The sequence below is a fragment of the Vicugna pacos genome, chromosome 8 (genome assembly GCF_048564905.1).
Source record: "Vicugna pacos chromosome 8, VicPac4, whole genome shotgun sequence".
In the NCBI taxonomy this organism is placed as follows: domain Eukaryota; kingdom Metazoa; phylum Chordata; class Mammalia; order Artiodactyla; family Camelidae; genus Vicugna; species Vicugna pacos.
This window is the reverse complement of record NC_132994.1, coordinates 35,355,495-35,368,798: the sequence shown is the minus strand read 5'-3', so window position 1 is coordinate 35,368,798 and position 13,304 is coordinate 35,355,495. Positions and strand designations below refer to the sequence as shown.

Here is a 13,304-nt window from a genome sequence, read left to right as displayed (position 1 = left end):
TATGTAATGGAATACAACTCACCCATAAGAAAGAAGGATATTTTTCCATTTGTTGCCCTTCATTCACTTTTTTTTTCTTTTTACTTCAAAAACCAGAATTTTATAACTGACATAAACATTTCCATTGCATCAAAAATAACAAAATACCTTCAGCCCTCGAGGCGTTGGTGCTCTTTGGTGTTGGAACCTTATTGCTTCTTGGCCTTTGCACGCATGCGCGGACATGGCCTCAAACAACTATAGCCAACAAGCAACCCAAAGCTATGGGGCCTACCCTACCCAGCCTGGGCAGTGCTTTTCCCAGCAGAGCAATCAGCCATATGGACAGCAGAGTTACAGTGGTTATGGCCAGTCACTGGACACTTTAGGTTATGGCCTGAGCAGCTATGGTGGTTCTTATGGACAGACCCAGAACACAGGCTATGGCACACAGTCAGCTCCCCAGGGTTATGGCTCAACTAGTGGCTATGGCTGGAGCCAAAGTTCTCAGTCATCTTACAGGCAGCAGTCCTCATATCCTGGCTATGGCCAGCAGCCAGCTCCTAGTAGCACCCTGGGAAGCTACGGTGGCAGTTCTCAGAGCAGCAGCTATGGCCAGCCCCAGAGCAGGGGCTACAGCCAGCAGTCTGGCTATGGTGGACAGCAGCAGAGCTATAACTCCACTCAGGGCTATAGACAGCAGAACCAGTACAATAGCAGCAGTGGTGGAGGGGGTCGTGGAGGGGGCTATGGCCAAGACCAGTCCTCCATGAGTGGTGGTGGCGGCGGTTATGACAGTCAGGACCAGAGTGGTGGCGACGGGGGAGACCAGCAGGAACATGGGGGCCGCAGCCAGGGCAGCGGTGGCGGTGGCGGTGGTGGCTATGAACCCAGAGGTTGTGGAGGTGGCTATGAACCCAGAGGCGGCATGGGCGGAAGTGACTGTGGTAGCTTCAATAAATTTGGTGGCCCTTGGGACCAAGAATCATGTCACGACTCTGAACAGGATAACTCAGACAACAACACCATCTTCGTGCAAGGCCTGGGCGAGAATGAGTCTGTGGCTGACTGCTTCAAGCAGATTGGCATCATTAAGACAAATAAGAAAACGGGACAGCCCATGATTAATCTGTACAAGATAGGGAAACAGGCAAGCTGAAGGGCTAGGCAACGGTATCATTTGATGACCCACCTTCCGCTAAAGCAGCTATTGACTGGTTTGATGGCAAAGAATTATCTGGGAATCCTATCAAGGTCTCATTTGTTACTCGACAAGTGACTTTAATCAGGGTGGTGGCAATGGTTGTGGAGTCCAGGGTGAGGAGGACCCATGGGCTGTGGAGGCTATGGAGGTGGTGGCAGTGGTGGTGGTGGCCGAGGAGGATTCCCCAGTGGTGGTGGTGGCAGTGGAGGACAGCAGCAAGCTGGGGACTGGAAGTGTCCTAATCCTACATGTGAGAACATGAACTTCTCTTGGAGGAATGAATGCAACCAGTGTAAGGCCCCTAAACCAGATGGCCCAGGAGGGGGACCAGGAGGCTCTCACATGGTGGGTAACCATGGAGATGATCGTTGTGTTGGCAGAGGAGGCTATGATCGGGGTGGCTACCGAGGCCGAGGAGGGGACAGTGGAGGCTTCTGAGGGGGCTGGGGTGGTGGGGACAGAGGTGGCTTTGGCCTTGGCAAGATGGACTCCAGGGGTGAGCACAGACAGGAACGCAGGGAGAGGCCGTATTAGCCTGGCTCCTGATGTTCTGAAGCAGCTTTTCTTCCTGTACCCAGTGTTACCCTCGTTATTTTGCAACCTTCCAACTCCTTATCACTCATGGGTTTTTTGTGTTGGACTATGTAATTGTAACCATACCTCGGGTTCCCATTAAATACCATCATTTTAGTTAAAAAAACAAAAAACAAAAAACAACAAAATACCTAGAAATAAACTTAACCAAGGAGGTTATCTACACTCTGAAAACTGTAAAACATTGATGAAGGAAATTGAAGATGATACAAAGAAATGGAAAGATATCCTGTGCTCTTGGATTGGAAGAATCAGCATTATCAAAATGGCCGTACTACTCAAAGGAATCTACAGATCCAATGCAACCCCTGTCAAAATACTCACGACATTCTTCACAGAACTAGAACAATTTCAGGGGTCTGTTTTCAACGAGGCCATCAGTAGAGTGCAATGGTTACACCCCAGGGTCTTGTCTCTATCAGTTGCTCCTTCTGTTCCGGTGAAATCTTTCTGCAGACGTTACTAAATAAATTCCTTATCGAAAGTAACACTCTTAGTTTATGACTCGAAGATGCTCACAGTCCTACAGCACACGTTTCAAAACAACTAACTTGTTCACATTGGCCACTGTGACTTCATTTTGAACTACGTAAAGTAGATTAAATCCTGTAAGTTTCATACAAGATGAGTAGGAATCATAACACAAAAGAAATTACATCATATCATAAAGGTCTTATTGGAGTAAAAGGGCAAACTAGAAACCAGTCATTGTCTATTCACATATCTTGAAAAAATGTCTTGTTTTTAATGACAGGTATGGTGAGGGGGTGAAGGCACATCCCCTCCGGTGTTTCCCTGGTATGGGACATCAGGGAGCAGACTGGGGGGAGTCACCCTCCCTATCTAGTGATGCCTCTTAGAAGCAGGTCAGCTGAGCACAGGCCAGTACAGAGCCCTCTGTTTGCAATTAGCACAAAGAGCCAATTCAACAGCCCACAAAGCTCATCCTCCATGATAGTCCTAATTAGAAACATTATACATAAGGAGGGGAAGCAATTTACACCGACTCCAGCATGAGCTCATGGCAATAGAGTTGTTTGTTTTTCAACCCTGAGGCTACACACGTCTCAAAAGACAATGCATATGTATTTTAAAGCCTGATTATTTTCAGACACTAGAAAAATGTGTCAGCAGCAATATGTTGTGGCAAAACAGCCTCAATCACAACTCTCTACCCTCTTACATCCTCTGCTCTGTCTATATTGGTGAGTGTTAGGATTTTGTTAGTAGCTTAATAGTTCAAAAACTAACTTATGACCTGTTCATTCTTCTCTGTTTTTGCATAACCTTGAAATTTAAACATCTTTCTCTCTGCTTTTTGTCTTTTTCCACCAGGCAGATCCTGATGATGTTTCCCTTGCTTAACGGAGCAGAAATCAGCATGCGTTTCTGTTTAGCAGTGATGCTGCCTGGAGGAACAGTTAAGTCAGCACGTTACTCGAGTTAACATCGATGTTACTTAACTGTTGCTAGGGGACCCAGAGAGAAAAGATAAAGAGCACAAACCACAGCATTTCGTTGATACTTTGCCATCAACGCTCTTCTCGCTCCTCCTTTGGAGTAGGATTTTGTTTCTGTTTTTAAATTTCCTCTGCATTTTCTCAGTCCGCAGAAGTGGAGGGAAATTCTCCCTCCTGGCTTTGGGAGATTCACAGGGAATGTTATCCAAGCCTTGCCTTCAGTTCAACTCCAATCACTATACCTCTCTTTTTTGCTGCCTCCTGCTTCTGCTCCCTGACTATACCTACAATAGCTGGTGGGTAAGTGCGTGGTCTGGGGGTCCACGTCGCCTGTATTTAAATCATGGCACTAAGTCCTATGATGTTGGGCCACTTCATGAACCTCTCTGAGCCTGTTTCCTCCTGTATAAGATAGGTGCTCTGCTGATCCCCTCCTCACGGTATTGTTTTCAGCCTTAAATGAGATATTGCATGTAAAGAGCCGAGAATAGGGTAAGAATTTGATAAAAACCATTTATCTTGTCATTAATATTCTCATGGTTTTCTAGATTTTCTTGGAGGCTGGTCCTCAGTGAAACTGTGATAATGGAGCACAGCAGGGTGTCCAGAGTACACATAGTTCAATAAACTCCATATGATGGGTACCATTTTCCATTAGCCCCCCCAAACTGGGCCAAACATAATGAATTGTTCATGGTTTAGAAAGTACACGGGACCTTTCCGTGTTCTGGGGTTGAATGCCCCGTTAGCATTCTGGTGCTCTCGTCAAGAGATGAGGACTAATCCATGGACAGAATGCCACTCCAGCCTAGCTCTGCCCGGCCCCCTCCTTCCTGCCCAGATTAAAGTCTTTTCCTGTGGATTGAGATCAAAAGTCCCTGGAGGCAGCACTTCAGGCTGAATGGGCAGCGTGGGGAGTATTAGGTAATATCCAGTAAATCTGCCTTAAAGATAATTTTTGGAACAGTTTTTCCTTCAGTTGGATACAAGGTATATTTTCCCATGAAGCTTTTCCTGAGGACACCATTTCATTTTCCCATGCTTTTATCTATGTGAAAATGCTCCACTTTCAGACTCTGCTTAATTCAACAATCTCTGGAAACTTACAAGTTCATAAAAGAAGTTAAATTAATCACTGCAGTATGTACAGAGGGGTGTTTTTTGGACCACTATAAAATGTCTTTATATAAGCACCTAGCATGTGTTTCCCCAAGTGGTCCCTGCCGCCATCTCTATCCTGGGAGCCTTGCTTATCTCTGGCCACGGAGGAGCCTCAGGTGCAAGACAGAGGTAAAAAAGTGCAACTGAGTTGGCTCAGACTGTTGCCCGAGCTCTGAACTGAGGAGCAATCACAAGCTACTCCGAACACCAACACTGCACTCACAGCACAAAGACAAGTTCCGTTCCTTTGTGCTGCCCAGAGCCTTTGCCAGATCTTTGGTCACGTTGCCCGGAACCGCGTGGTCCTGCAGTGAAAGGCCCCATTGTGATGACTGATCAACAAAGCAAAGCCAAGGTTGCCTTGGACATCAAAACCTGAACGTCCAGACCTTTTACGTGCTGAGAAGTGTGTGATTAGTGTTGTGTTCAAGTAAATGCAGAGGGGGGTCTTTCCTTAAAAGGACCTAAAGCAAAGAAAAATACTTATCTACTCAGTGTCCAGATTGGAGGCTTTTTAAATGACCTGGAAAATGCGCTGTTGCTTTCATTGTTTCCTTCCTCCTTCTTCCTCCTTCTCTCTGACACTTGTCTGCCCTTCCAAAAACTTCCTCTCATAGTGACCCCAGGTTCCTGTTGGGAATTCTCACTCTGCTGCATGGATGAACAAGCAAAACAGGCAATTGTAAGTGATCTGAAAATATGGACAAAAAGAGTTGGAAAAATTTCTGATACAAATTTCCAGCTGGGTTTGGAGCAGTCCTTGCGAGTAAATGATGTGGTGAGCTCAACGTATATTAAAATGCAGCATCATTCAGAGCTGACTGTTTCACTTAAGCACATTGTCTTTCAGAGGTGGGCATCTGAGAGCAAAACCAAGATCTTAGCCCTGTCTGGGTGCACCAGTGAGCTTGTCTGGTCCCAGGTCCCTTGTTTATAATATGATATGTTGGCTCAGATGATGTCCAGGCTCCCTTGGGACATCTTTGGGGTATAAGCTTAAATCCCAGCTCTGCTATCTGCCTCTTCCTGGTTCTGAGATTCCATAATATCATTCGGTTATTCTAGGAGACTGACTTGGTGGAGAACATCTGGAGGGAATGGAAAGCTCTACATTATCAATGCAGAAATTGAGTTAAGGGGCCGACCTCGTCAAAGGCACAAATATGGCAAATGTTGAAACAAGGAAGACGGTGAGACACTGAGAGCAACTCACTCTACTTTCTCTTTGACATGATGGAGTCTTAATTTGAAATTTCCCAAGTTCCTTCTTTTCTCCTAGGAGCTTACTTCTTTCAAAACAACTGCGCTCTGAAGTCAAAAGAGACCTGGCTCAGTTTAGGGTCTGCCACAAACTCAGGCTGCTCCCTTCTCCTCCCTCAGTTTCTTCTCTGGCAAATGGGAGGTATGGACTTAGATGATTCCTAAAAAGCCCATCTAAGAGCTAACATCCATGACTCCAGGAATTCCAGGAAATGCACACTAAAAGCAGGGTTCCAAATAAAGTGAAAAACCAGACCAAGTATTTGAACCAATGATTTTCAGACATTGGACATTGGATTTTCAGGCAGTGCATGACACTGATTCCTGAAAGAGTAGGGAAAAATGAGGTGAATCTTATGACTGCCCCTAGCTTACTGCCTGGAGAGAATTTCCAGGCCATGGCATTGAGAGAGGAAGACGGGTGGACTCTAGCAGTATTCCTGAATAGAGAAGGTGAAGCAGGGATTCCAAGAAGACCAATGAAGCTAGACTTCACAGAACAGAATACTAGAGAAAAGAGAGCCACATAAGAGGGAGAACTCTGGACTTCTACAGAGAGTCCCCTTTGAGTCTTCAACTGATCAGCACATGCATATGAGGGAACTACATGAGGACAGGGAAAGAACCACCCAAAAGGATCAGAGGGAACAATCCCTAGAGATCACACAGGTTGGGAAATAGACCCTACTCCCACCAACCAGAGTTGAAAATCTTATAATACATGGGGCATTGCATAGAGTGCTCAGAAGGGTATTGTTTCAGTTGTGGGGCCTTAGACTAAAGGCTGTTCTGGTCCTCCCTAACAAAGCTTAAAAGCAAGTCTTGACAGGATCAAACTATTTCCAAGTAACTCACAATGTCCCTGAACAACACTCAAGAATATTTTTAACTTGTGGTTACCGGGGGGGGGGGCGGGGTAGAGGGTGAGAAGGGATAGACTGGGATTTCAAAATTGTAGAACAGATAAACAAGATTACACTGTATAGCACAGGGAAATATACACAAAATGTTATGATAAATCACAGAGAAAAAAATGTGACAATGAGTGTGTATATGTCCATGTATGACTGAAAAATTGTACTGAACACTGGAATTTGACACAACACTGTAAAATGATTATGAATCAATAAAAATGTAAAAAAAAAAAAAGAATATTTTTAAAATGGAAGCATATCCAGCATTGAACAAAGTAAGTTCGAACAAGAGAAACATGAAGAAAATTATACCAAGGTATATCATAATCAAATTTCTCAAAACCAGTCATAAAGAGAGAATCTAAAAGTAGTCAGAGAAAAAAGTTATGACATGAAAAGAGAAACAAAGATAAGGACGATAGCAGAGTTCTTGTCAAAAACAAAGCAAGTGACAAGACTGAGGAACAACAAACTTTGAAGTACAGAAAGAAAAATATTATCAACCTAGAATTCTATACCCAGCAAAAAGCTTTCAAAAATGAATGCAAAAGAAAGACTTTTTCAGACACATAAAAACTGAAGTAATTGATCTCTAGTAGGCCTATACTATAAGAAACGTTAAAGAAAGTCCTTCCGTTTGACATGAATCATAGCAATATTTTCTTGGATCAGTCTCATAAGGCAAAAGAGATAAAAGCAAAAATAAACAAGTGGGACTTAACTAAGCCTAAAAGCTTTTGCACCACAAAGGAAACCATCAACAAAACAAAAAGCCTATGAAATGGGAGAAAATATTTGCAAATGATGTGACTGACAAGGGTTAATATTCCAAATATACAAATAGCTCATACAACTGAATATCAAAACAACAACAACATAACCCAATCAAAAAATGATCAGAAGACCTGAATCGATATTTTTCCAAAGAAGATCTACAGATGACTGACAGGTATTTGAAAAGATGCTCAACATCACTATTTGTTAGAGAGATGCAAATCAAAACCACAATGAAGAATCACCTCACACCTGTCGGGATGGCTATCATCAAAAAGTTTATGAATAACAGAAGTCGGAGAGGATGTGGAGAAAGGGGAACCCTTATACACTGTTGGTGGGAATGTAAATTGGTGCAGCCACTATGGAGGACAGTATGGAGGTTTCTTTATAAACAAAAATAGAACTAGCATATGATCCAGCAATTTTACTCCTGGATATATATCCAGAAAAAAAAAAAGGAAAATACTAATCTGAAAAGACACAGGGACAGCAATGTTCATAGCAGCACTGTTTATAATAGCCAAGACATGGAAGCAATCCAAGTCCCCATCAACAGACAGTGATATTAAGAAGATGTGATATATGTGTGTGTGTGTGTGTGTATATATATATATATATATATATATATATACACACACACATATATGCATACACACACAATGGAGTATGACTCAGCCATAAAAAAGAATGAAATACTGCCATTTGCAGCAATGTGGATGGACCTACAGAATATTCTGCTTAGTGAAATACATCAGACAGAGAAAGAAAAATATTGTATGATATCACTTATATGTGGACTCTAAAAAATAATACAAATGAATGTATATGTAAAACAGAAATAGACTCACAGATATAGAAAACAAACTTGTGATTATCAAAGGGGAGAGGGAAAAGGGAGGGACAAATTAGGGGTATGGGATCAACAGATGCCAACCATTATATATAAAATAGATAAGCAACAAGGATATAGCACAGGGAATTATAGCCATTATCTTGTAATAATCTATAATGCAGTATAATCTGTAAAAATACTGAGTGACTCTGCTGCACAGCTGAAACTAACACAACATTGTAAATCAACTATACTTCAATAGAAAGAGAGAGAGAGAGAGAGAAAGTCCTTTGGGCAGAAAGAAAGTGATTCCAGATAAAATTCTGGATCTACACAAAAGAATGAAGAGCTCTGGAAGTGGAACTTTATTTACTTTAAACATATTATAAGCTATTGAATGGGACTCTTCCTGTTGTGCTGGACTTGGCTATTAGGACTCAAGAGTGAGAACAGAGAGGTTCTCAATACCTGAGCCAACATCCACAGGAATCAGAGAACCAAGGGTTCCTAAGAGGAGACAGATGTGCCCTGTTACCACCAATCACCATCTTCCACCTAACAAGACTAGGAAGGAGAGAGAAGTCAGCCTAAGAGTTGCTGCAGTGTAGTGGGTATGAGGAGAGGCAATTCCTCCCCTTCCTGTGGGGATGCGAAGTGGGGGTAGCCGTACTCTCTCTGCTGAGGGGGTTCTAGGAAAATAATTTACAATGATCAGGGTGTAAATTAGTTCCCCATTTGGACATTTGATTAGGAAAAGGGTCTTCTGACTTACCAGTACATCATTAGGCACAGAGAAGAGACTTGGAGAAAGAAAAGCAGGCAGAAAGAAGGGTTGCAGGGGGTAGTCTGAATGCACCCAGTTTGTCAAGGCTGGGGAATGAGTTCCCTGTGGCTCAGTGTGTGCTGCTTAGACACTAGTTGGATTTATCCCATCCCCATCCCAAGACAGTACTCTGCTACTCCCCAGGGAGCTTGAGCCCAAAGAGTTTGTAGAGTATACATCCAGTGACAGGAACTGAGGGGCATCTGTCATATCCCTGCCCTTAAAGTCCTTCTAAAGCACACACGTGTCACCCAGAGGAAGCCGGCACTCAGCAGCTTGCCTCCCAGAGCGCATCGGCAGTTAGTCCAGGTTGGCCAGGAAGGCAGCAGCTATTCCCAGGCAAAGCAGCGATCTTTCAGGGTAAGACCCTCGGCCCCTTCCCTATCCTGCCTCGTAGGCGAGCACATTAGAGGAACCAGCACTGGAAGGCGAAAGAAGGGACAGGGACTGTCCTGGAAATAGACTTCCAATCAGTCAGGGTTTAGGTCCAAGTTTGCATCACATAGGGTAGGAGAGGGGAGGAAGTGAGAAGGGAATCAAGAACAATTCCAAAATTGTTGTTTTAAATTGCACTGCTATTTAGTATCTGGAAACAAAACTATGGATCTTACTAAGAGGCCATTAAGACAGCTACTACCCACTGGAGGAGGTAGACTTGGTATAGTTCATTTTAGAAGAGTATTTAAGAAAAATAAAGAGCTTTCATGTATTGGAAAAGAAAAACACACCCCCAAACCAAGGCTGTCTTTCCCCCACAGGTACAATTACCTCTGTGAAGATGCTTTTTGTCTTAGTGCTCTGGTTCCAGCAGAGAGTGAGGTGCTAATGAGGCCAGGGAGGCACTCAGGAGAGCCCTCTACCCCCTCCTGGTGAGCTCACCCCCAGCACACCTGGTCCCTGGGCGGTGGCCTGTCTGCCTGGAAGGAAAACAGTGATGACCTGGCCCAGTGAGCAAAAGCCTCATGTGCCATGTGTCCCTTTTCAACAGAGGTATGGTTTCTGGGGCCAAACTCAGCTTTGCAGTTGCAGTCCAGGTGGGTCCCACAGGAGGGCCACAGGTGGTGACTCTGCCTGAGGAGGGGGTGGGGGCACCTCCCCTGGCTTTCCTGGAAAGAGCTCTTGGCAGCAAGTCAGCAGCAGCTGAGCTCTACCCCAGTTGAAGCCTTGACACTTGGTTGTTTTATTCCTTTTTCATTCCACCAACAATACATGTTCTTACTACAATAAATTAAAACATACAGGTAAGCAAATGGACAAATTAGAGAAAAACCTGCCGTAATCTCACCACCAAACAGCTATTGTTTATAACATTTGTGTGCACCTCCTCTCAGATTGGGTGAGTGTGTGAATATATATACACACACTCACCAAATATATATATAAAGGGTATATACATATATGAAGTATAGATACACATACACACACACATAACGCACAAAACCCAAATGAGTAAATATCATGCACATATATTGTGGGACATTAATATTGTTCACAAGTTTCTGTTCTCTTAAATAATGTACGGTGAACACCCTTGCACACAAATCTTTGTGCATATTCTTTATAATTTCCTTTGAATAAATTCCAAGAGGGAAGCTGTACATGGAAGCTGCACACTTTTAATAGCTAGTGTAGAGGCTCAGAATATGTCTCCTCAAAATACACCACTTTGGCATACTGATTATTTTTAACTGAAGGAACTTGAGAAACAGCCAGTACAGGAAGGACCCTCCTTTGATCCTCCTTTGTCCTCTTGAAAGCAGGAGATAAATCTCTCATGTGAAAGGTACCTTCCCTGTACCAGGAGGGTAGAAAGTATTCTATCACCTGAAATAGGGAATTCAGGGCTGAGAAGGATGTATAAACAAATCTTGTTACTTTGTCACCCAACCTCAAACCCCTTTCTCTTATTAATTCTTCACAAATTTATTGTTTCTTTGTCTAAAAGGTATAAAAGCTTCCTGCTTTGGTCACTTCTTTGAATCTCATATCTTTGTGAGGCTCCCATTTCTATCTATGTATGTAATTAAATGTTTTTCTCTTGTTAATCTCTCTTATTACAGGGGTCTAAGCCAAGAGCCTAGAAGGGCAGAGGGAAAACGATTTTTCCTCCCCAACACTAGTAACTGAATTTCTGTGATAGAGGAGGACCTCCAGAAGAAGTTGGAGGAACAGGAGCCAGACCTCATAGGTCAGAGAAGCTGCTCCTGTGCTTCCCTCCTGTTTACCTACTGAATCCACTCTTTCCCTCTCCAGGCTCCCTTCTTCTCTTTCTCCTCTTTCACCCTTTAATTCCTGCATCCTTTACCCTCTTCTGCCGTTTCAGCTCAGGGACTTTTCCCCTGCTGTGCTCAAATCCCATCTGTTCCTAAACTTTGAGCTCTCTCCATTGCTCAGCCTGCTTCTTTGTGCTGCCTTCCTGACCAACCGCCATGCAGTGACAGCATGGCTATAGCAGCCTCAGCTTCACATCCTCTCAGATCTGTCTACTGCAGGGAAGAGGGAGTGTCTTTCCCAGTGACTCCCATAATTCCTTTGTGACCCGCTCACTGGACTGATTTAGGTCATGTGGTCATCTCTAAATCAATGACTCTGGCTGGAGAATATGATGTTTTGATTGGCCACATCTGGGCCACTTGCTCGAACCCTGGACTTGGGGTGAAGCCTCATCCAGCCCTCAGGAGCTGAAAGTGGGGGAGGGGATCCTTAGGTGAAAATCAAGCTCTGTTCTGGGAATAGTGGGGCTATGCTGGGAACATCTATCTCAGGATGTGAAATGCTCCTTGCATTTTATTTTGCTTTTAAATGTGATTAAGTGCCAGAGTCATACCTAAGGAGTGTCTGGAAAGAATATTAAATAAATAGGAATATTAAATGGTAATACATCTAAAGGGCATACAGTAGCTCATTTAATACCATAGATTTTTTTTTTCCTTTAAAGAAAAATCTCTTATGTGTCTTGTAAACACAGAAAGGATTCTACATGAAGGACAACATAGTCTTCCTTTTCACCCAAATTTACAGTGTTAAAAAATAGATTTTAAAAAAAGTTTCTTCTTTATAGCACAGGGAACTATACTCAATATTTTGTAATAACCTTTAGTGAAAAAGAATACGAATATATGTATGTATATGCATGACTGGGACATTGTGCTGTACACCAGAAAATGACACATTGTAATTGACTGTATTTCAATTTAAAAAAAAAGGAACTTTACTCTTAGCAAGAAATTTTTCAATGCCAGGTCTTGAGCTAGTCTCTTAAAACACTATTTTTAATCCTTAATATTCTGCAAAGTAATCTTAATAATCCTATTTTACAGATGAGGCTGAGGAAGATCAAATACCTTTCCCAGGGTGACACAGCTAGAAGCCCTCACAAGTGATTCAGGCCTAGCTTGTACATTCCAGAATCTCTCTCTGATAAGAAATCATAAAATTCCCTAAACTTGTTCTGTTGATGTTCTCAGGACTTTTAGAGTTCAAAGTGCTTTTGTACTTTAAGAAGCTACAGCTTCAGCCTGCATTGGAACATCTCAAGGGCCACAGGAACAGAATAACACTAAATGGAGAAGGAATCCAAAAGAATAGTCTAAAATTTCAGATATTGTATAGACAGAAAGATACACTATTAGGGTCTTTTCAAATGGATTAAAGGATGCCACACCTAGATTTTCCAAAAGAGCTAGTTCTTTTGGCACGCCTGGATGGTAAGCTATACATGTGGGCTTCTTAAAAGCATTCTGATGCCATCTTCTGGTATGGTCAAGGGCTTGGGAATTGGAATATAAGAGAAACAAGCACCCGTTGAAGCACCTTATATCTTCTCTGTGCCTCCAATTATTTCTACAGGCTGAAGTTTCCTTTTAATTTTTGCATCCCATCTTTAGCACAGTTTGACTTCCTGGAGCTCTCAGTCACAAGATTTCAGGTTTGAAGTGATAGCTTCTGTTACCATCTTATCTGCTACCAGAGCCCCTTTTCTGTTCCAGAAATTCAGAACAGGAAAGTTGATGCTTTCCCCTACAGGTGAGTCACCAAGAAAATGTTTGCGTTCTCAAAAGGTGATGGTTCCACTCCAAGCTGGTGAATTCCATGAGCAAACAAAACTCTGTTTGTAACCCTGTCAGATAAGAATAATCTGCACTGTGTTTTCTGTTTGGTACGGGAAATAAGAGGTGGGTGATTCCACTTTGTGGGATTTGGCAATCTTCTCTTCGGTCAGTATCTCTTACTTTGTTACTCATATTTTAACAGAAAGAAAAGAGGTCTTTTAGAAGACTATGAAACCCATATTTTGAAC

The 13,304-nt window shown here is 42.9% G+C and overlaps 1 pseudogene; it reads left to right on the top strand.

The window, feature by feature from the left end:
- The first annotated feature begins 222 nt into the window (after window positions 1-222).
- Window positions 223-1,789, top strand: LOC102535839 (RNA-binding protein FUS pseudogene; annotated as a pseudogene).
- Window positions 1,790-13,304: the final 11,515 nt, after the last annotated feature.